The 23,565-nt window shown below is 41.4% G+C and overlaps 1 long non-coding RNA gene across 2 annotated transcripts in view; it reads right to left on the reverse strand.

Annotated features, from left to right (window-relative positions):
- LOC102121749 (uncharacterized) overlaps nt 1–23,565 on the reverse strand; it is a 49,670-nt gene that overhangs the window by 12,943 nt on the left and 13,162 nt on the right. Inside the window, exon 2 of one of the 2 annotated variants that reach the window (XR_010586266.2) lies at nt 341–462. The exons of the other annotated variant lie outside the window; for it this stretch is intronic. This is a non-coding gene — a long non-coding RNA (uncharacterized lncRNA). The remainder of the gene's footprint in view (nt 1–340; nt 463–23,565) is intronic. 2 annotated transcript variants of the gene reach the window in all.

Below are 23,565 nucleotides of genomic sequence, written 5' to 3' on the forward strand. Positions count from 1 at the left end.
TGCTGCATGTGAGTTATACTTTGGGGGAAAAACTAAACAAAAAAAGGGAAGGAAATGAAAAAATGATCCTCATTACCTGTAGCTGTAGGGAAATATATGCTGAAAAATCAGGCCCAGGATTCAACAGTAAGAGCAGCAAAACTGCAAAGGAGACTGAATGCATAGCCTCAAAAAATCTATGCTGGGCTGGGCACAGTGGCTCATGCCTGTAATCCCAGTACTTTGGGAGGCCGAGGCAGGCGGATCATGAAGTCAGGAAATTGAGACCATCCTGGCTAACATGGTGAAACCCTGTGTCTAGTAAAAATACAAAAATTTAGCCAAGTGCGGTGGCACATACCTGTAGCCCCAGCTACCCGGGAGGCTGAGGCAGGAGAATTGCTTGAACTCGGGAGGCAGAGGTTCCAGTGAGCCAAGATCATGCCACTGCACTCCAGCCTGGGTGAAAGAGCGAGACTCTGTCTAAAAAAAAAAAAAAAAAAAAAAAAAGAAAGAAAAAAAATTCTATGCCAAAGCTGAGGACTTGACAGGAAAAGTGATTTGCTGGTATAGTGACATTTGGGTAGATAAACCTCAGTATCTGGAACCCACAAATTCCCCCGAGTCTTCTGCCAGAAGAAGCCGTCCTCTCCTTCTTGCTAGAGAGGAAAATTCCACAATCCCTGGAAGCTTTGCAGAAACCTCACCTGAGTCAGGTAGCTTGGAAGACAATGCTTTTTTTCTGTCCAAGACCTGCCACCACATCCTTCATTGCCTTAGGAATAGTAAGGGTCTAGAGGGAAAACGCATTTCCTACTCTAGAAGGAAAGGGCTTACACAATCAAAACAATTACAGGGTCAAAATAAGAAGTACTAGCAAGAATGGATGAACATGTGTGAGAGTGAATCTCAAGGGTATTGAACCAGGAGAGTGATGAGGGGATAAAATATAAATCTGTGTAGTGGCCAGGTGTGGTGGCTCACACCTGTAATCCCAGCACTTTCGGAGGCTGAGGCAGGAGGATCACTTGCGGTGAGGAGTTTGAGACTTGCCTGGACAACAATGGTGAAATTCCATCTCTACTGAAAATAAAAATAAATGAGCTGGGTGTGGTGGTGGGCACCTGCAATGTCAGCTCCTCAGGACGCTAAGGCATGAGAATCACTTGAACCTGGGAGGCAGAGGTTGTAGTGAGCTGAGATTGTGCTACTGTACTCCAGCCTGAGTGACAGAGTGAGACTCCATCTCAAAAAAAAAGTGAAAAGCTTGTTGACACTGGAGCACTCACCTGTGACTTGGGGTTTAGCCTCCTGGGAAAAAAAAATATGGAGTCATACTTTTTTTTATTTTTTATTTTTATTTTTTTGAGACAGGGTCTCACTGTGTTATCCATGCTGGAGTGCAGAGGCATGATCACGGCTCACTTCAACCTCCATCTCCTGGGCTCATGGGACCCTCCTGCCTCAGCCTCCCAAGTAGCTGGGACCACAGTCGTGCACCACCACACCCCGCTAATTATTTTCTTATTTTCTTGTGGAGACGGGATCTTGCCATGTTGCCCAAGCTGGTCTTGAACTCCTGGACTCAATCAATCCTCCTGCCTTGGCTTCCCAAAGGGCTGGAATTATAGGTGTGAGCTACCGCATCCCACCGGAGTCATTCTAATATGCTGCTCTTGACGCTTGGCCATTTTGATGTCCTACTGTAAATGAGGTGGAGATGCCAGAACTACTTTGGCAAATATTGAGGAAGGGGTAAAAAGGCACACGGCAGTGAAAATGTTAAAATATATGTATTACACTCATTAAATATGATCAGAAAATCCACTATCTGACTGTATTTCCCAGGAATCCCTGAAAGACATTTGCTTCACTAAAGCACTAAGAAATGCACCAAGGAAGTTTGCACTGGGATCTTTCAGAAACTCAATGACACATTTCTTCTATATGTTGAAGAGATGCAGCCTTGAAACTGGCCTTCTGGTATCAATGGACATAATAAGATTCTGGAATGGCAGAGGCCAGGGAGTGGCACCTAACAGAGGCAATATGGACATCATTGCTATAAAAGATAGCAAGGCTGGAATGGCGATCAGAGTGGCTTGGCCTACAGACATCTGTGATGATGGTTACTAGATCATGCTGTTCCTAGGAGCAAGACAGATGGATATCCAATCAATCAGGATGTTACTTATTTACCTTATAAAATAAAACACAAAAAAATTGAAGAGAAGACTGACATTGGCTGCAAAGTGGAAAAATATTGTGGTCTCTCATCCAGTTTTTAGCCAGTTCATAGGTGAGATCCCGTGATTAAAGGGGAGTATATGTCTCCTTAAGGAAGGACCATCTAAAACTTGCTCAAGTATGTACCATAAACATTCCCCCAATCATTCCCCAGAAGTTCTTGCAGCCATTTACTAAAAAAACTATACACTGGGGAAAGGCATTTTCCAGGCATTTTGAGGACTGTTACATAACAGGGTCTGAACTGCCACCAAAACAAGCAAACACAAAATGCCATCATAGACCACTGGGTAGAGAAAGGACTTATGCAGACCAGGTAATAAATGCAGTTCTGGCCCTAGTCCTCGTTACTGTATTAGTCCATTTTCACGCTGCTGCTGAAGATGTACCCAATACTGGGCAATTTACAAAAGAAAAAGGTTTAATGACATGGCTGGGGAGGCCTCACAATCATGGCGGAAGGCAAGAAGGAGCAAGTCACATTCCACGTAGATGGCGGCAGGCAGAGAGAGAGATTGGGCAGGGAAACTCCCCCTTATAATACCATCGGATCTCATGAGACTTACTCACTATCACGAGAACAGCATGGGAAAGACCTGTCCCCATGATTCAATTACCTCCCACCGGGTCCCTCCCACAACACGTGGGAATTCAAGATGAGATCTGGGTGGGGACACAGCCAAGCCATATCACTGTGAGTCCAAAAATTCTACAAAACAGAATCCTAAAGAATAGGAAATAACCTATTCTGTGGTTATATCCCAGTTCTCAGATGTGAAATTTGAATAGATACACTTACCAGGTGGCCAAACTTTTACAGCCCCTGACCTATTGTGTAAAAGTTATTACGGTAAGAATAGCTAGAAAATGACCCTGAAAAATGCCTCCTGCCACCAAAGGGCCAAGATAGCAAATCAGAAACACATCCCAAGAGGAACTTTGGGAATAAGCACAACTCAGATATTTAAAGGACACAGAGGTGTTGGTTCCCATCACAACCCTGTTTAATTTACCTGTATGACTCCTGCAAATACCAGATCATGATGGTTAATAGGGATACTTTTTTTTCATTTTCATTTTAGCCACCCCCAGTCCCCCAACCAGGGTCCCCATCTTCCCTCACCATCCCTGCTTAACCTCACTCAAGGCAGCCAAGCCCTCTGTCCCCAGCCCCGACTCTCAGCTTTCCTCCCTCATGACTTTGGGACCTGCATGGCTCAGTCCTTTCACACATCTCAGCAGCTTTTGATGCCAAGAACTCCATCACTGCTCCTTGATGCTTCTCCCTTTTCCACCACTAGGACACCACCCTTACCTGGTTCACCTCCAGAGTACTTGTGTCTCTGAGATGTTAGGAGCCCTGGGGCTCAGTCTCAGGCCTTGTTCTCCACTGTGTTCTGGGGAGACGTCATCCTCTCTCCCAATTTCAGTGCCTCCATCCCCCACCACACGCTGATGCTTCCAGGGCCATCTTTGTCTTTAGCCCATAAGATGCTTCTAGGTCCCTGCCCCCAGGGTCCTGCCCCCTCAGAGTGAACATGTCCTACACCTGCCCTTGTACCTTCCCTGTGTATCTGCTCCTCCCAGTTGCCTAGACTTGAGCCCCATTCTCTACAGCCTGGACCATGCCCATCCTCCTTCGAGGTCTCCCCACCCTCAGTCTTCCCCTCTGGTCCAGCCCTCTCACCAGCCCCTAAGTAATATTCCAGATACACAGATCTGTCTGACACCCTCCTTACTGGCATTTGAAGGCCTTCACAGTCCCACATTTTCCTTTCCCAAATTTCACCCATGCATGGGAGGCTTCGTGGATCAGAGCACAGCTTTGCAAGGTTCAGCTCTAAGATCATCTCCTCCAAGGAGCCTTCCCTTTCTCCTCCCAGGTAAGTGCCCCTCCCCAGTTCCTCATTCCACCAGGTCCTGACCATACCCTGATGGCAGTGTCTGTACCCTGCTCTGTCACTCCCGCCCCTCCTCTGATGCTGGGCCAGCCATGTGGAACTGGTGGCAGGGACAGATAGATGGATGAATGAATGAATGAATGAATGAGTGAATGATGGAAAATGGTCTGGAGGCAGGAGCTCAGAGCAGGGAGAGGGATAGACCAGTCTTCAGAGGAGCTCCCCTAGCCCTTGGAGTTCCTGCTTCCACCTGAAGCAATGGTGATATATTAAATGTAACCACCTGGTAGCTTCAACTGCAGTTGAGGGGCTGAATGCAGTATCTTGAATAGAAAAAATCAACACAAGCTCTGGCACATGGTGTATAGCTCTTGATCTTACAAACATGTTCTTTTCAATATATCACTATAAAAGTCAAAAAACTTTACTTTTACATGAGAAAGTCAGAAGTACATTTTACTGTCTTGACCCAGGGCTAATAAACTCTTCTGCTTTCTTCATAATACAGTCCACAAAATTCTTGATGATCTCAATATTTTCTAGGAAATCAAGCTGTTCCATTATGATGTCATACTACACAGACTTGGTGAATAAAAAGGGACAAGTTAGCTGGGCATGGTTGTGTGCACCTGTAATCTCAGCTACTTGGGAGGCTGAGGTGAGAGGTCACTTGAACCTGGGAGATTGAGGCTGCAGTGAGCCATGATTGTGTTACAGCACTGCAGCCTGGGCGACAGAGCAAGACTCTGTCTCAAAAAAAAAAAAAAAAAAAAAAGTGACAAGTACTCTGGATGCCCAAATAGAACCCAGATAAATGGCAGATAAATACTACAAAGGTTTTGGAGGTCTACTATTCCGAGAAGTCATGGATAGTCCTAAGGAACAAGAAAACTTGTTGCACCTTACACATCTACCACTAAGAAAGAGGCACAGAGCTTGGTGGGCCTCTTTAGATTTCAGCATATTCTGAATTTGGGAATATTGCTCCAACCCATTTATTAAGTGATTCAGAAGGCCGCTAGCTTTGAGTGGGTCCAAGAGGAAAAGAAGACACACTAGCAGTTTTAGGCCACTTGGGTCATATGCTAACTATGAATCAATGATGTTAGAGGTATCCTTGATATTTAATAATTAAAGCATATTGTAGATTGCTGGCAAACTTTAACAGAAGAGTTACAATCCAGATCCTAGGATTCTGGCAGAATGTGATGCCTTCTGGGGGCAGAGAAGGTGATGCTTGTCATTTGGAAAGCAACTTCAGGTGTGATACTAGGCCCTAATGGAGACCGAGCTTCTGACATGGGACACCAAATGACTGTGTAACCAGAGCTACCCATCATGGATATAAGAGCCATTAAACTATATATTCAAATAAGTGAAGTAGCAATTCCTTATAAAATGTAAATGGTGCATACAAAATAAAGTCCAGCATGTCCATGGGCCACAAGCAGATTACATAAGAAGGTGGCCCAAGCTCCAGTGTCTCTTATTTCTTTTTCTTTTTTTTTTTTTTTTTTTGAGATGGAGTTTCACTCTGTTGCCCAGGCCAGAGCATGCAATGGCACGATCTCGGCTCACTGCAACCTCTGCCTCCTGGGTTCAGGTAATTCTTCTGCCTCAGCCTCCTGAGTAGGCTGAGGAGCCCACTACCACGCCCAGCTAATTTTTGTATTTTTAGTAGAGATGGGGTTTCACCATGTTGGCCAGGCTGGTCTCAAACTCCTGACCTCAGATGATCAACCCGTCCCAGCCTCTCAAAGTGCTGGGATTACAGGCGTAAGCCACCGCGGCCAGGCCCATGTCTCCTATTTCTATTGCAACAATGCCTCACCTATGACCAACTGATGGGGGAAGATATGACCTAGGCTTGGTTATCAGATGGGTTCAGTCAAGATGTTTTTGTGAGCCACGAATGGACTGCTGGAACACACAACTCTACCCAAGAATAGTGCAAAAGGAGAGCAGTAAGGAAAAAATCCTTCCAGAGGCAGAGCTATGTGTGCTAATGAAATTTAGCATTTTCTTTAATTATATAGGTAGACAATAAACCACAGTAATACTGACATTGTGATGAATAGAAATCATAAATATTTTCACTTTACATTATTACTTATGGCTATCACTACTTTGACATTGTCATAGTGATATCTTGTTATTTAATTCATTAATAAAGTAAACATTTACTGTATATTAATATAAGTTGTTTCGTTTGTAATTCTATATATTTTATCTTATGCCTTTAAGAATGTTATTTTGAGAAAGAGTTTTACTAAATGGTGACATTTAACAGAAAAGATCAGTACAAGCTCTGGCACACAATATATAACTTGATCTTTGAAACACATTCTTTTCAGGCCGGGTGCGGTGGCTCATGCCTGTAATCCCAGCACTTTGGGAGGCCAAGGCAGGTGGATCACCTGAGGTCAGGAGTTCAAGACCAGCCTGACCAACATGGTGAAACCCCGTCTCTACTAAAAAGAAAATTCAAACTTAGCCAGGCGTGGTGGCGCATGGCCTGTAATCCTAGCTACTCAGGAGGCTGAGGCAGGAGAATCACTTGAACTCGGGAGGCAGAGGTTGCAGTGAGCCGAGATCACACCACGGCACTCCAGCCTGGGCAACAAGAGTGAAAGTGCATTTCAAGAAAACAAAAAACAGAAACAAAAACCATGTTCTTTTTGATATCAATTATAAAGAATGTTCACTAAGTGGTTAAGTTTAATATATCACTATTAGCCATCAAGATCCATCTGGTTTTTGCAGACTGCTAAAGGAGTCATAGCACAAACATGGTTGAGGACCCTGTCCCAAAGAAACTCACACAGAGGTGCCTAGGCATATGCAGGGATGTTTAGGCCAATGTTGTCTATCACTGATGGGAGTTGGTGGTAAACTATGTGTTCATCATTAGAATGAATAAGTTAAATGCTGAAGTTTATTCCACATTATGAAATACTATACATGTACATCTAAAACATGAATTCATCTTAAAATGATACTATCGAGTAAAGACAAAAAGAATACAGCAAGATCTATAGCACAGTGTAATTCATGAGTATGTAAAGGTTGCACATATAAAACACTATCAACATATATTTTATATGTATATATTTAAAAAATATATACATGTTCAAGGATATGTTATTAATGGTATCACATTCTAGAGCAGGAACCCAAGACTGGGAGTAGGTATAGGACAATAGAACTGGAAGAGGATATTGGAAAATACAAAAAAAAAAAAAAAATTATAACAAATCAGTAGTGCCTTAAATGAAACAGTGATAATAGTGTGTCATAAACCAAGAAGTATGTGTAGTCTCTCTCTCTGATCCAAGACCAAACAAATAAACCAAAAAACTCTACCATGACCAGAATGCAAAGGCATTTTTTTTTTTGAGACAGGGTCTCACTCCATTGCCCAGGCTAGAGTGCAGTGGTGAGATCACAGCTCACTGTAGCCTCAACCTTCCGGGGGTTAAGCAATCCTCCTGCCTCAGCCTCCCTCCCAAGTAGCTGGGATCACAGGTGCACATCACCACATCCAGCTATTTTTTTTTTTTTTCATTTTTAGCAGAAATGAGGATGCACTATGTTGCCCAGACTGATCTCAAACTCCTGGGCTCAAGTAATCCTCCTGCCTCAGCCTCCCAAACTGCTTGGATTACAGGCATGAGCCACCACACCTGACCACAAAGGCAAATTTGAAACTATGGAAAATATTGAAAAAACAAAAACAAAACAAACAGGCCAGGCACAGTGGCTCAGACCTATAATCTCAGCACTTTGGGAAGTCAAGGCAGGCGGATGGCTTGAGTTCACGAGTTTGAGACAAGCCTGAGTGACACAGTGAAACCTTGTCTCTACTAAAATACAAAAATTAGCCAGGTGTGGTGGCACCCACCTTTAGTCCTGGCCACTTGGGAGGCTGAAACGGAGATGGAGGCCCAGGAGATGGAGGTTGCAGTGAGCCGAGATCACACCACTGCACTCCAGCCTGGGTGACAGAGAGAAACCTGCCTCAAAAAAAAAAAGCGGGGCAGGGGGGAAGAGTTGGGGGTGGGAACTAATATCTTTAATTTATAAGATTTTATCAATTAATAAGAAAAATAAATATTTTAAAGTAAAAAACTCAAAGCAGGTAATTAATAAGACATGAATACACGACAAGAAAATGTTTAGATGCACAAGTAAAAATAAAATATCAGGTATTATCAAGGGAGAGGAAAATCTAACCTCTCAAACACTGCTAGCGGGGAAAAAATGTGGTACGCGCTTTCTGGAGGAGAATTTAGCATATATTAAAAATGCCATAAAAATCTGCTCTAAAAACCTACATATCTTTGGCACAGCATTTTCAGGTCTAGAAATAGATCTTAAGGAAATTTTAAAAGTACATAGATATTTAGTTACAAGGATGTTATGGTGAAGTTGTTTCTCACAATTTAAATGTGGGGCAAAAGTGATTAGATATTGGCAAAGGAAATTGTGACATATTCATATAAAACAGGATAGTGTCACTGAAGTATTAATAAGATGGGAATGTGTTTAAAATACAGCAAAGTAGAAAACAAAATTTACAAAGTGTGACTCATTTTGTGATTTAACACTTTAATAGCATTTTTCTTTTCTTTTCTTTTCCTTTTTTTTTGAGACAGGGTCTCACTTTGTTGCCGAGGCTGGAGTCCAGTGACGCGATCACAGCTAACTGCAGCCTCCACCTCCCGAGCTCAAGCAATCCTACCACTTCAGCTTCCTGAGTAGCTGGGACTACAGGTGCATACCGCCACACCCGGATAATGTTTGTATTTTTGTAGAGAAAGGGTTTCCTTATGTTGCCCAGGCTGGTCTCAAATTCCTGGGCTCAAGCGATCCACCCACCTTGGCCTCCCAAAGTACTGGGATTACAGGTGTGAGCCAGTGAGCCACGGTTTCCAGCCCTTTCCTAGCATTTTTAATCATAAAAGTTTCACATTCATTTAAAAAATCTGGATAATAAAGGTCAAAGAACACAAAAGTCACCCACAATTTCACAAACCAGATATATAATGTATTTTATATAAATGAGAATCTAATGTTAACAAATAGAATAAAACATAGTCTTTGGGAACCCAAATGTCCAATTTAATTTCTAATCCAAATGTTCACAAAGGAGTAGTTTTTGAAAAGAGCAAATTATGCAGCAAAGCATAGAGATGTAAGTTGGGTAAATTTTCTAAATTCTGATCAGGAAACAAATCTGACTAGAAAGAGGTGGGAAGAAGAGCTGCCTATACTGAACATTTGTTGACCTTTTACTAAACACTACCAGGCCTGAGGCATAAAAGAATTTATGATAAACTGCTAGGAGAGCACAAGTTAAAATTCAAAGCTGGTATTCTGAAGACAGGCTGCCTGGGGTTGAATCACTGCTCCACTACTCACAAGCTCAATGTCACTGGGCAATTTAGTCTCTCTGTCCCTCAGGTTCCTCAGAATGGGGATGATATAACCCTACCTTTTGGGATGTAATATATGCACTCTGAACAATACTTGGTTACAAGCATGCAGTAAATATTAGATATGGGCCTTGCAAACATCAGTGCAGCAATGGAACCACATCCTTAAAGAGAAAAATCTGAAGCCCTGCACATCAATGTGGATTGAATAAATGACAGAACGAAGCTGCACACGTGCCACATTCCTTCTCCTTCAGCTTTGGTTCCATAGTCTTGTGTAATACAAGTACAAATACCTATGGCTACTATTAGAACCATTAAAGCTGAGAATGACTGCCCTCCTGGGTAGCTTGTGTGTGCAGATACAACATTTAAAAATCAGTATACAATCTCTTAGGGGGTTAACTCTCACCTCTCCTTTCTGATTCTTAGAATCAGATTGCAACATTTGTTATGCTCAGTATACTGTTACAATATTGGCCTATAAAGATATGTAAGGCTTGGTATCTATCTTCTCAGAATTTAAAATCACTTAAGAGGATGATGTCAAAATACCTACAATAACTAGGTGATTCTAGTATATTAGTTTTCCATTGCTGCTAACAAATAACCACAAATTTAGTGGCTTAAACAAAATACACTTATTATCTTACAGTTTGGGAGGTTAGAAGTCTGAAGTGAAACTCATTGGGTTAAAATCAAGGAAGCAGCAGGGCTGCATATGTTCTGGAGGCTTGGATGGTATCTGTTTCCTTGCCCTTTTTTTTTTTTTTTTAGACGGAGTTTCACTTTTGGCACCCAGGCTGGAGTGCAATGGCATGATCTTGGCTCACTGCAACCCCTGCCTCCCAGGTTCAAGCGATCCTCCTGCCTCAGCCTCCCAAGTAGCTGAGATTACAGGCACATGCCACGATGCCCAGTGAATTTTTGTATTTTTAGTAAAGATGGGGTTTCACTACGTTGGCCAGACTGGTCTTGAACTCCTGACCTCAGGTGATCCTGCCCACCTCAGCCTCCCACAGTGCTGGCATTACAGGCGTGAGCCACCATGCCTTTCCTTGCCTTTTGCAGCTTCTACAGGCCACCCACATTCCTTGGCTTGTGGCCCCCTTCAAAGCCAGCAATGTTGTGCTGAGTCCTCCACATGCTTCATCTTTCTGATTCTGTCTTCTGCCTCCCTCTTCCAGTTTTAAGAACTCTTGTGACTACATTAGGGAGCCTGGATAATTCAGGATAATCTCCCTACCTTAAGATCAGCTGATTAGCAACTCTGGCTTGATCTGCAACCTTAATTTCTCTTTACCATGTAAGCTAACATACGCACAGGTTCTGGGAAACACGATGTGGACATCTTTGGGGACTGCTATAGATTGAATGTTTTTGTCTCCCAAAATCCATATATTTATCAAAACCTAATCCCCCAATGTGATGGTATTAGGAGGCAGGGCCTTTGGGAGGTGATTAGGTCATGAGGGCAAAGTTCTCACGAATGGGATAAAAAGGGAGCCAGAGAGCTCCTTTGTCCCTTCTGCCATATGAGGACACAGCAAGAAGATGCCTGTGAAACAAAAGGTGCACACTCAACACTGGCTGAATCTGCCAGTGTCTTGATTTTAGACTTCCCAGCTTCCAGAACCACAAGAAAGAAATTTCTGTTGTTTACGATCCACTCAGTCTATATTATTTTTGTATGACAGCCCAAATAAACTATAAATCAGCCATTACTCTGCATACTTCACCTAGTAAATTATAAAGATAAAGTAAGATAAAGGAACAGTACATGGAGGTTCCATGGAGTTTAATGTCACTGTAGCTGAGGATGGTCAGGGAAGGCTGAAAAAAAAGGCAGATTCACTCTGGCCCTTAAAGGATAGATTCAGTTTTAAAATTTGAATACAGGAGGAGAGAGGGTATTTGGGTGAGAGAAGGTGTAAGAACAAGGCCTGGCAAATGTAAGGCGTGAAGTGGGACTGGGGACAAAGAGAATATTTTGGCTGAAGAATAGGTTCACAAAAGAAGGAAGAAGTGTGAATGGGAGCCAGAATAAGCAGCACTGGGGAGTTTGATCCCTATCCTTTTTCAAAACTAACTGACCCCAGAATGGTTTGAAACTTTATAATGTATTGATTGGAGGACCATTAGAAATTAAAAGCTTTGGCCAGCAGCGGTGGCTCACGCCTGTAATCCCAACACTTTGAGAGGCTGAGGCAGGCAGATCACGAGGTCAGGAGATCGAGATCATACCGGCTAACACAGTGAAACCTCGTCTCTATTAGAAATACAAAAATTAGCTGTGCATGGTGGTGCGTGCTTGTAGTCCCAGCTATTCAGGAGGTTGAAGCAGGAGAATCACTTGAATCTGGGAGGCAGAGGTTGAAGACTGCGCCACTGCACTCCAGCCTGGGTAACAGAGTAAGATTCCATCTCAAAAAAAAAAAAAAAAAAAGAAAAGAAAGAAAGAAAAGACAAGAAAAATGAAATTAAAAGCTTTTGAATATAACATCTAGGTGAAACACCATCAGAAGATCAGTAGATACGGTGCCTGCCTGGATTAAAGCAAGCAGCCAAAAATGTCCCCTCAGATAAATTGTTTTTTACCCAATTTTAACACAACTAACCCACAGAAAAATCAAAACACTTACTTTAGTAAGAACAAATTAATTATAATGCTAAATCTCACCCATTTCACACTTTTGTTATACAAAACAACATGCAAAAATATTTTTACATGAGAAGGGGATCTCTTTCCCCATAATGTGACCACTTGATGTTCAGAGTAATGCTGCAGGTCAGGTTCTTGTACCAGGCACTGCCTTAGGTCTGCTCCTTCATTTCGCTGTCACTGCTGTATAGTATAAAAATTGCATTTCACAAGGTTCATTGTAGCAAAGGGAAAAAGCAAAAAGCATATTTTGCAATATTTAAGTACTTTTGAAATAGGCTGTTCCAAAAATTACTGTAATATTTTCAATAGCTCACCTCCAGAATGTTAATTTTTGTATTACTTTTTTTTTGAAAAATGTATTGTGTATAATGGTAAATCAATCAAACAAACAAACAAAAAACCCTAAATGTCTAATTATACAAAAAGGAAAAAGTAAACAGCAAGTTTCCTTTCCGCCTACCCTTGAGCTATAATATCTTAGTTCACCTCCCCTGAGACATGGCTGCTCTCTGTGTCTCAGGTGTCCTTGCAGAGAGAGTATCTTTATACCCAAATGGGAGCACACACCATAAACACCACTCTGGGCCTTGTTTTTGTCACCTTCTTCCCAGCTCTTTATAAACTACTGGTGCCATTGTTCAGCTTCACTTTAAAGTGTTCAGAGCTCTGCATTTGGATTCAGGCACAATGTAAGAAACCCAAGAAGGATTTTCTTTGAAAATTGGCTTCTTTCAGCCACAAATTCATGGGGAATGAGTGTGGCTACAGAAGTTTAATTTCTAATAGAAATAGAATAACATCATAAACGTGTGGCAGAAGGAAGAGGAAAACACTACTACTGCCACCAAATTAGGAAAAAAGAACTAGTGAGTTAAAATAGTCTAATCAAGTTTGAAGCTCATGAGCAGATAATAGATTCCACAGAAGGAGGTGCTTAAGCCATCTTAACATTCTCCTATTAAGAACAGTGAAAGTATTCAGTAGGGACCTTCTTTCTGTAATGGCCTAAGTCTTTTTTTTTTTTTTTTTTTTTTTTTTTGAGACGGTGTCTTGCTCTGTCACCCAGGCTGGAGTGCAGTGGCGTGATCTCGGCTCATTGCAGCCTCCACCTCCCGGAGGAATTCAAGCAATTCTCCTGCCTCAGCCTCCTGAGTAGCTGGGATTACTGGTGCCTGCCATCACACCTGGCTAATTTTTGTGTTTTTAGAAGTGATGGAGTTTCACCATGTTGGCCAGGATGGTCTTGATCTCCTGACCTCATGATCCGCACACTTCAGCCTCCCAAAGTGCTGGGATTACAGGTGTGAGCCACTGCGCCTGGCCAACAGCCTAAGTTAATTGGCCTTCTCTTTTGACACTCAAAAGAAAGTCTGACTTGGTGAAATTCCTCTGTGAAATTGCTCCAGCTTTTCATCAAGGAAATTTGCATAGGCCTGTACAGCCTGCTGGGCTAGTGTTGAAGAGATGGAAAAGATAATAAAGAGGCCAGGGGAAAGAAGGACTGTCCCACCTCATCTATTCCAAGATTCCAAGAAGGTGCTATGGTTTGAATGTCTCCTGCAAAACTCAAGTTGACATTTCATCGCCATTGTGATGGTGTTAAGTGATTAGGGGATGAATGGATTCGTGCTGTTATCACCAGAGTGGGGTCCTAATAAAAAGGTAGTTCAGCCCCCTCTGCTCTTGCTCTGTTGTGTACTCTTGCTCTTCTACCTCCCACCACGGGGGGAGACAGCACAAAGGCCTTCACCAGGTGCTGACACGAGGCTGTCAGACTTCCCAACCTCCAGAACTATGAGCCAAATACATTTCTGTTCATCATAAATTACCAAGACTGTGGTAATGTGTGGTAGCAACATAAGACAGACTAAGACTGGAGGGTACCCAGACTCTAGGTGACAACAGTGGACAGGGCCAGTAGGTGACCCCAGGCATAGTCTGGAGTGGTAGGAAAGACAAACGGCATAGGGGGAACACTCCAGAGAGAACAAATGCAAGAGGCAGCTCACCAGTAACTAACAGATTTGCCTATGGAGTCAGTTGCATTTGAATCAGCACACCACAGTATACTGATCTAGAAGGAGTTACTCTCTCTGTGACTCAGTTTCCTCATCTATGATATGAGGCTAAATACTAGTGCCTCCCTAAGAAGACTATAAGCATCAAATGAAAAAATATGGGCCAGGTGCAGTGGCTCATGGCTGTAATCCCAGCACTTTGGGAGGCTAAGGTGAGCAGATAACCTGAGGTCACAAGTTCAAGACCAGCCTGGCCAACCTGGTGAAACTCCATCTCTACTAAGAAAAAAATTGGCTGGGCATGGTGGCTCATGCCTGTAGTCCCAGCTACTCGGGAGGCTGAAGCAGGAGAATTGCTTGAATCCGGGAGGCAAAGGCTGCTGTGAAAAAAAGTAAATAAAGGAAAAGAAAAAATACGTATTAAAAAAAAGCTTAGAATGATGCCTGGCATATTGTGAGCACTCAATAAATGTTTGCCCCTTGGATTACAGCAGCAGTCTTCAAAATGGGCTAAGGCCTACCTGACTCTAGGCACCTGCCCCCTTGCTTTTTCTCAACCATCCCAGGAATCCTACTGTCTCAAAGTCTTCGTATGTGCAGCTTCCTAGGTCCCCAATGCTCTTCCCGTTATCTGCATGGCTGATCCCTCACCACTCCAGGTCCTGCTCAGATGTCACCTTCATAGTGGGATCTTCTATTACCACCGAGAACTGCTCTCTCTTCCTCCTTCTCTGTTTTTTCTTTCTCCATACCATGTCACCATCTTATAAGTCATATTTTTCTTTTTTTGAGACAGGGTCTGGCTCTGTCACCCAGGCTGGAGTGCAGTGGCATGATCTCAACTCACTGAGGCCTTAACCTCCCAGGTTCCAATGATTCTCCCACTTCAGCCTCCCAGATAGCTGGAATTACAGCTGAATACCACCACACCTGGTGAGTTTTTGCATGTTTTTGGTAGAGATGGGCTCTTGCCATATTGCCCAGGCTGGTCTCCAACTCCCGAGCTCAAGCAATCTACCTGCCTTGGCCTCCCAAAGTGCTAGGATTACAGGCGTGAGCCACTGTGGCTGGCCTTAAATTGTCTACCCACCCGTCACTCCCTCTTCCCTATCAATAACACATAAACTCTGCGAGGGCAGATATTTTGTTTACTGATACATTTCTAATACTCAGAGAGCACTAGCATACTGCAGGTGTTCAATAAATATTCATTGAATCAACAAATGACTATTTCACAGTATACTCATTCTCCTGTTTAGGTACATTTAGACATGTATATTGCTTCCCATTTTGGCTGTTAACAAACAATGACATGATGGACATTTTTTAATATATTTCCTTGTGCACACGTGAGTTTATCTAGAAGCAGAACTACCGTATCATGGATTAGGCACATCTTTAATTTACTAGTTATCACCAAGCCACTCTCCAAAGTGGTACTTATTTGTATTCCCACCTGCAAGGTATGTGACTCCTGTTTCACCTTGACATTACTTAACAGTATCAGACTTAATTTTTTGCCAATATAAGACATGGCATTTTATTTTAGTTTTAATTTGCATTGACCTAGTTACTAGTGAGTTTGAACATCTTTTGTGTGTTTATTGGTCATTTTGACTTTCTTCCCTGTGAATTGCCTGCTCATATTTTTTTGCCGTTATTTTTAATATATTCTGGATATCAATATTTTATCAGTTTTATGTGCAGCACGTATCTTCTACAGTGTTTATTACTGTCTCTTATAATTTTTTTTTTTTTTTGAGATGGAGTCTCACTCTGTTGCCCAGGCTGGAGTGCAGCGGCATCTGATCTCAGCTCATGGCAACCTCCGCCTCCCGGGCTCAAGCAATTCTCCTGCCTCAGCCTCCCAAGTAGCTGTGATTATAGGCGTGCGCCACTACACTCAGCTAATTCTGTATTTTTAGTAGAGATGGGGTTTCACCATGTTGGCCAGGCTGGTCTCAAACTCCTGACCTCAGGTGATCCACCTGGCTCGGCCTGAGCTTGGCCTCCCAAAGTGGTGGATCACCTGGCTCGGCCTCCCAAAGTGCTGGGATTATAGGCATGAGCCACCACGCCCAGCCAATTGTCTCTTATAACTTTTTAAAAGTGGTTTTTTGATGCACAGAAGTTAGTTCCATTTCTTAAAGACAAATTATCCCATGTTAATTGCTTCTTAAAGGCGCTTAGAATTTTTCTTACATATATAGATTTAAAAACATATTTTGGAAAAACTACATATTTTTCAGCAACATCTGTTACTATCTTATAGAATACATGTCTTCCAAGCACAGATTTGGGGACATGCTTCTCTAAAAAAGAGGGATGGACAGGACAGTTTTTAGGGTGTTTTCTGTTTGCTTAAAGTTTATTTTTAGAGACAAGGTCTCACTATATTACCCAGGCTGGCCTCGAACTCCTGGCTCAGGCAATTCTCCCACCTCATCCTCCCAGGTAGGTGGGAGTCCAGGCATATGGCACCACACTCTGGCTCAGGACAGGAGGTTTTTGAGCAGAGCACAGACATGATAGAAGCAGATTATAGGAGCAGAGAATACTTCTTATTGTTCTCTTAATGTTGTATGTGGGGGATTTTGCCTCCACCATCTTGAGCTTATATAGTTGTTTAAAAAATCTTGACTGATTTATACAACAGCGGAACTTATTCCATTTGAAGGTTTTGTTTTATCCAAATATTAAAGGAGGCTGAAGTCATTCTGCATACTACTCCACCAAGAGCCTAGGAAATCCCTTTACTGAAATACATTACTTCATATATGAAAGGCTTATAATGTTGTTGTAATGTTCTGGTTATTACAAAAGATTCAAGATCTGAAATGAAGTAATGGGATCCAGGCAGATATGTTCATTTTCGTTTACCTAAATGCCTGATGATTATCAATGGATTATTAAATGCCTAAACTCTAGCATGACAGAGTAGGCCATGAGCTCACAGTTCCTTCCCTCAGATTGTCAAGGAAACACTCTAGATTTCTTATCAAGTTTGATCCTTTAAAGATAGGAAAAGCAAGAGGCTGCTTCTTGAAACTCAATTCTGATCCTCTTTTTTCCTTCTCAATTACAGTCTCAGGTGGACACGTTGATAATTTAAATGATGTTTAATTTCTTCATTGATTCCCGCCTTTTATTTCTTTTGACTTCTACTTATCTCAACACAATTCTACATCCTAGATTGCTAGAGCTAATAGTAAGGTTGTCTAGGCATTGTTAGCCAAGTAATATACTTATTTAGATCAACAATATATGTGCTATGAGAACATAAACTAATTTAACTTCAATAGAGAATATTACCTTTTCAAATATCATACTATTAATAATGTTTTAATGAAAGTACTGAATAATTTCTAAGTAATCAAACTAAGACAATATGAGAAATTACTCTAATTACTCATATTACTCTAATTACTCTAAATTACTACAAACTAAGGCAATATGAGAAAAAACTAAAGACAATTTTTAAGCATTCAACATAAATGTCTATAACTCCACATGTGTATAAAGGAAAAATAATTTTATGATAAATTACCTGATGAACAACCAGGAACAATGGTTTGTTTCACTAAGAAATGCTCGTTTTAATTTTATCACCATCCTATAAATGCTCTCTTTTATGTAATAACGTAGCATCAATTACTTCCCTCTGCTAATAGATTTAGCTATTAAGAGATTCATTATAGCGTGGACGCAGTAATTCCAGCACTTTGGGAGGCCAAAGCAGGAGCACTGCTTGAGGCCAAGAGTTCGAGACCAGTCTGGGCAACATAGTGAGACCCTGTCTCTACAAAGAATTAAAAAATTAGCCTGGCGTGGTAGCAGCACCTATGGTCCCAGCTACTCAGGAGGCTAAAGTGACAGGATCACTTGAGCCTAGGAGGTTGCAGCTGCACTGAGCCATGATCATGCCACTGCACTCCAGCCTGGACCACTGAGCAAGACCTGTCTCTTAAAATAAAAAAAAAAGAAAACAAACCAAAGGTAAGAGTGATGGCCCTAGTGAATAATATTACGTGTCTTTTTTCACCATATCTAATAAAACATCTTTCTAAAACTTGGTTGAGACTATTCACCAGAAATTATAAATTGTAAACTTTTCACTACTGCCAATTGGCAAAGGATACATGGAAGAATTCAATTCTTCTAGCTGCAAAACAAAGAAACAAATTTATTTTTAATTTCTATAAGATAAATATAAGTCGACGGTGATCTCACAATTGCACTACAGCCTGAGAGACAGAGTGTGATCCCGTCTCAAAAAATAAATAAATAGGCCAGGCACAGTGGCTCATGCCTATAATCCCAGCACTTTGGGAGGCCAAGGCAGGTGGATCACGAGGTCAGGAGTTGGACACCAGCCTGGCTAAGATGGTGAAACCCATCTCTACTAAAAAATACAAAAATTAGCTGGGCGCAGTGGCGGGGCACCTGTAATCCCAGCTACTCAGGAGGCTGAGACAGGAGAATCGCTTGAACCCGGGAGGCGGAGGTTGCAGTGAGCTGAGATTGCACCACTGCACTCTAGCCTGGGCGACAGAGCAAGACTCTGTCTCAAAAATAAAAATAATAAATAAATAAATAAATAATTAGAGAGATTCAATATAGACCATAAAAAGATCGTAAGTTAATTTTAACACTGCAGAACTTCTTACTCCAGAAACATGTCTGGCTCTTCGAATTTCTCTTTGTCATGTGCTAGCGTATAATACGCTCTCACTCTTTTTTTTTAAATCATTTTGCTAATTTATGATAAAATGTTGTTTTATTTCGCAGGAAACAAATTCTGTCTTACAAGTTGGGGCCTAGTCTCTGTTAGGTCAGACTGGAAGAATAGTAAGGGCACTCCCACATTCCAGGGAGAGAGTAAATGATAACTGGCAGGGACATGGAATCTCTGTAAAGCACATATGGGAATTCTTAGATAAGAAGTGTACTCTAAACAGAGTCCTCTTGAGAAAATCTCCCATTGAAAATTGAAAAATTTAACAATTACTGAATTACCATCAGCATTCCAAGAACATATTTCTTTTTTCAGACCCTACTAAATGAATCAACCTTGCAAAACTGGAAAATAAAACTAAAATATTTAATATAAAAACACATATTCCTTTTCTTTTTTCTTTTCTTTCTTTCTTTTTTTTTTTTTTTTTTTTGAGACGGAGTTGCACTCTTGTTGCCTAGGCTGGAGTACAATGACCTGATCTCGGCCCACTGCAACCTCTGCTCCCTGGGTTCATGTGATTCTCCTGCCTCAGCCTCCCAAGTAGCTGGAAATACAGGTACCCACTACCATACCTGGCTAATTTTTTGTATTTTTAGTAGAGATGGGGTTTCACCATGTTGGCCAGGCTGGTCTCAAACTCCAGACCTCAGATGACCTGCCTGCCTCAGCCTCCCAAAGTGCTGGGATTACAAATGTGAGCCACTGGGTCTGGCCAAAAACACATCTTCCTTTTCTATACTGTTTTGATGTATCATTCTTCCGGTGATAAATTGAAAAAGTAACATTTACCACTTCGTTGGTATAGTAAATTTATAACTGACATCAAGATTTAGGAAAAGCTTCAAAGCATGTAGAAGAAGAGAAAGTCAAAGTTTTATAAGAAAATATATAAATAAAATATTGGGGAAGTATGCAGGGAGAAAAAAATAAAATTTTTTGCAGCCATGACTGAAAATAAGCAAGGTGACATATATAACATGGTACTGACAGAAAGAAGGAAAACAGGAAAAGATCTGAAAATCATAAATGTACCTAATTGTTCCAAAAAGCTGTAATAGAGAATACATGAATGGCATTACAGCTTAAAGGGACTGTAAGGTGATCCTCCCTTTCAGAATTGGTCAAACAAATCTGTAGTAATTGTTCTTGTTATTTGAGGAAAACGCTAACATCCTGTTTACCTTCTTTTGGTCTAGTGTAGATTTCTCTCCTACCTGGTCTGAAGCTCACACTAGTAGTGCCACGCCTTCAGATTGCATAATACGCCGGGCGCGGTGGCTCACGCCTGTAATCCCAACACTTTGGGAGGCCGAGGCGGGCGGATCACAAGGTCAGGCGATCGAGACCACGGTGAAACCCCGTCTCTACTAAAAATACAAAAAATTAGCCGGGCGCGGTTGTGGGTGCCTGTAGTCCCAGCTACTCGGGAGGCTGAGGCAGGAGAATGGCGTGAACCCGGGAGGCGGAGCTTGCAGTGAGCCGAGATCGCGCCACTGCACTCCAGCCTGGGCGACAGAGCGAGACTCCGTCTCAAAAAAAAAAAAAAAAAAAGATTGCATAATACATATGGCGCATTGGCCCAGAAGGATACAATAGCACCCGGTAATGGTGAAAACCCTTCCTCTCCGTAGCATGAATTATCTTATCAGATCACACAGTTGCTCTTGGATTCAGGCCTTCCCTCTCTCCCTTGCTCTCTCTCTTCCTTCTGCTGATTGCCTATTTCTTTCAGACAGTAACTTCGATTCTGGGTATCTGAAAATGAATAGAATATAGTCTTTTTCCTTTAGGAGTCCACTATCTGGAAGAAGATACCAATAGGGAAACAATTAAATACAATACAACACAATACATTTTTCTACTAAAATTGGCAAAGGTTGAAATGAAAAACAATATCCAGTATTAGCTAGAATTTGAGGAAACAGAGCACTGAATAGGTAACAATTTTTCTGGAGGACAATTTAGTACTATGTACCAAAAGCCCTTAAAAAACAAACAAACAAAAATGAATGCAGTTTGCTTCAGACACTCTACATCACTCAGGATTATCTAATAAAACAATCAGGCCAAGCACAGTGGCTCACGCCTGTAATCCCAGCACTTTGGGAGGCTGAGGCGGGCAGATCACAAGGTCAGGAGATGGAGACGATCCTGGCTAACACCATGAAACCCCGTCTCTACTAAAAAATACAAAAAATTAGCCGGGCGTGATGGCAGGCACCTGTAGTCCCAGCTACTCGGGAGGCTGAGATGGGAGAATGGCATGAACCCGGGAGGCGGAGCTTGCAGTGAGCTGAGATCACACCACTGCACTCCACTGGGCATTAGAGCGAGACTCTGTCACAAAACAAAACAAAATAAAACAAAAAAAATCAGATAATTGTGACCATCATGGGCAATATAGCAAGACCCCATCTCTTAAAACATATTTTAAAAAGCAGCCAGGCATGGTGGGGTGCACCTGTAGGCCCAGCTACCTGGGTGACTGAGGAAGGAGGATTAGTTGAGCCCAGCAGCTCAAGGCCACAGTGGGTTTTGATCACACTACTGCGTTCCAGCCAGGGCAATAAAGTGAGAACCTGTGTCTTAACATAATAATATTTATTGGAAAAATTTGCAAAGATGTTTGCACAAATGTATCTATTGTAGCATTTGTTGTAATAGTGAAAACGCCACAGCGAATCCCTAAGTGTCCAGTAATAGGTGATTATACGCTACATCCATATAACAGAATACAATTATCACCATCAAGAAGGCTATAGATTTATATGTATCAAGTAAAAAATATGCTTTTGACACATATTTGAGTGAAAAAAGGTTACAAAACGTAAAATAGATGTGATGAAAATGGTACTTTACCTCTGTGGTCTTCCTCCCTAAAACCTATCGCCCTAGTCTAACTATGGGAAAAACATCACAAAAGTAAATTCCAGTGAAGGGGCATCCTACAATATCCCCGACCAGCTCTCTTAAAAGTTTCCAAGTTCTCTGTAATTAGTCTGTTTTCACACTGCTATAAAGAAATACCTCAGACTGGGTACTTTATAAAGGAAACATGTTTAATGGATTCCCAATTCCACATGGCTGGGGAGGCCTCAGGAAACTTACAATTGTGGCCAAAGTGGAAGCAGGCACCTTCTTCACAAGGCGGCAGGAGGCAGTGAGTGTGACAGTCCAGGAAAAACTACCATTTATAAAACCATCAGATCTCCTGAGAATTCACTCATTATCATGAAAACAGCATGGGGGAAATCAACCCCATAATCCAATCACTTCCCTCCCTTGACACGTGGGGATTTCAATTCGAGATGAGATTTGGAGGGGGACACAGAGCCAAATCATATCAGTCATCAACATAGGAAAGTCTAGAAACTGTCACAACCAAGAGGTCTCTAAGAAGATATGACAACAAAAAGTAATGTGGTATCCTGGATGGGATTCTAAAACAGAAAAATAACATGAGGTAAACACTAAGGAAATCACAATAATTTACAGATTTCAGTTAACAATGCATCAATATTGGTTCATTAATTGTAACAAATGTATCATACTAATGTAACATGTTAATAATGTGGTGGAATGAATATGGGACCCCTGTACTGTCTTTGCAATTTTCCTATAAGTCTAGAAATGTTTTCAAAACTAAAGTATATTTAATGAAAAACAATATAGTGTAAACTATTTTTAGAAGATATATATTTACTGGCCAAGTGCAGTGGCTCACGCCTGTAATCCCCAGCACTTTGGGAGGCTGAGGTGGGCGAGAACAGTCTGGCTAACATGGTGAAATCCCATCTCTACTAAAAATACAAAAATCAGCCAGGCGTGGTGGTGAATGCCTGTAATCCCAGCTGCTAGGGAGGCTGAGGTGTGACAATCGCTTGAAACCTGGAGGCGGAGGTTGCAGTGAGCCAAGATCACACCACTGCACTCCAGTCTGGGTGACAGAGAGAGACTCCATCTCTAAAAAAATAAAAGGATATATATGTACTATATATGCATAGGAAAAAGTGTGGAAGTAGAAAGATATATGGCAAGGTGTTAATGCTTTTTGGTCAGGTTTATTGAGTTATAATTTATATATAATAAAATGTGCTATTTTTAGTGTACAGTTGTATTAATTTTAATAAAATATACACTCATGTAACTACCACCACAATCAACATATAGGACATTCCCATTAGCCCTGATGCTTTTGGTAGCCCAGATCCTGGCAACCACTGTTTCTTCCCCTACAGTTTTGGCCTTTTCTAGGATGTCATATAAATGAAATCATACAGTATGTACCCTATTGATTAAAATTGGGGTTTTCCCATTTAGAATGTGAAATTTTGGATAACAATTTCCTTACTCTTGTTATATTGGTTATTTATATTTTCTAACTCTCTATAATAAACTTTACTTTTGCAATTTAGAAAAATAAAAGTAAAAATATTATGATGGGTATTGTAATAAGAGAGGCAATAAAACTAATAGATTACATATAAGGACAATTTTTGTTTTTAATATTTAAGTTGCAGAATTACTTACTAAGGAGTTAATTTTTTTTTTTTTTTTTTTTTTGAGATGGAATTTTGCTCTT

Source organism: Macaca fascicularis, chromosome 4 (genome assembly GCF_037993035.2).
Source record: "Macaca fascicularis isolate 582-1 chromosome 4, T2T-MFA8v1.1".
NCBI lineage: Eukaryota > Metazoa > Chordata > Mammalia > Primates > Cercopithecidae > Macaca > Macaca fascicularis.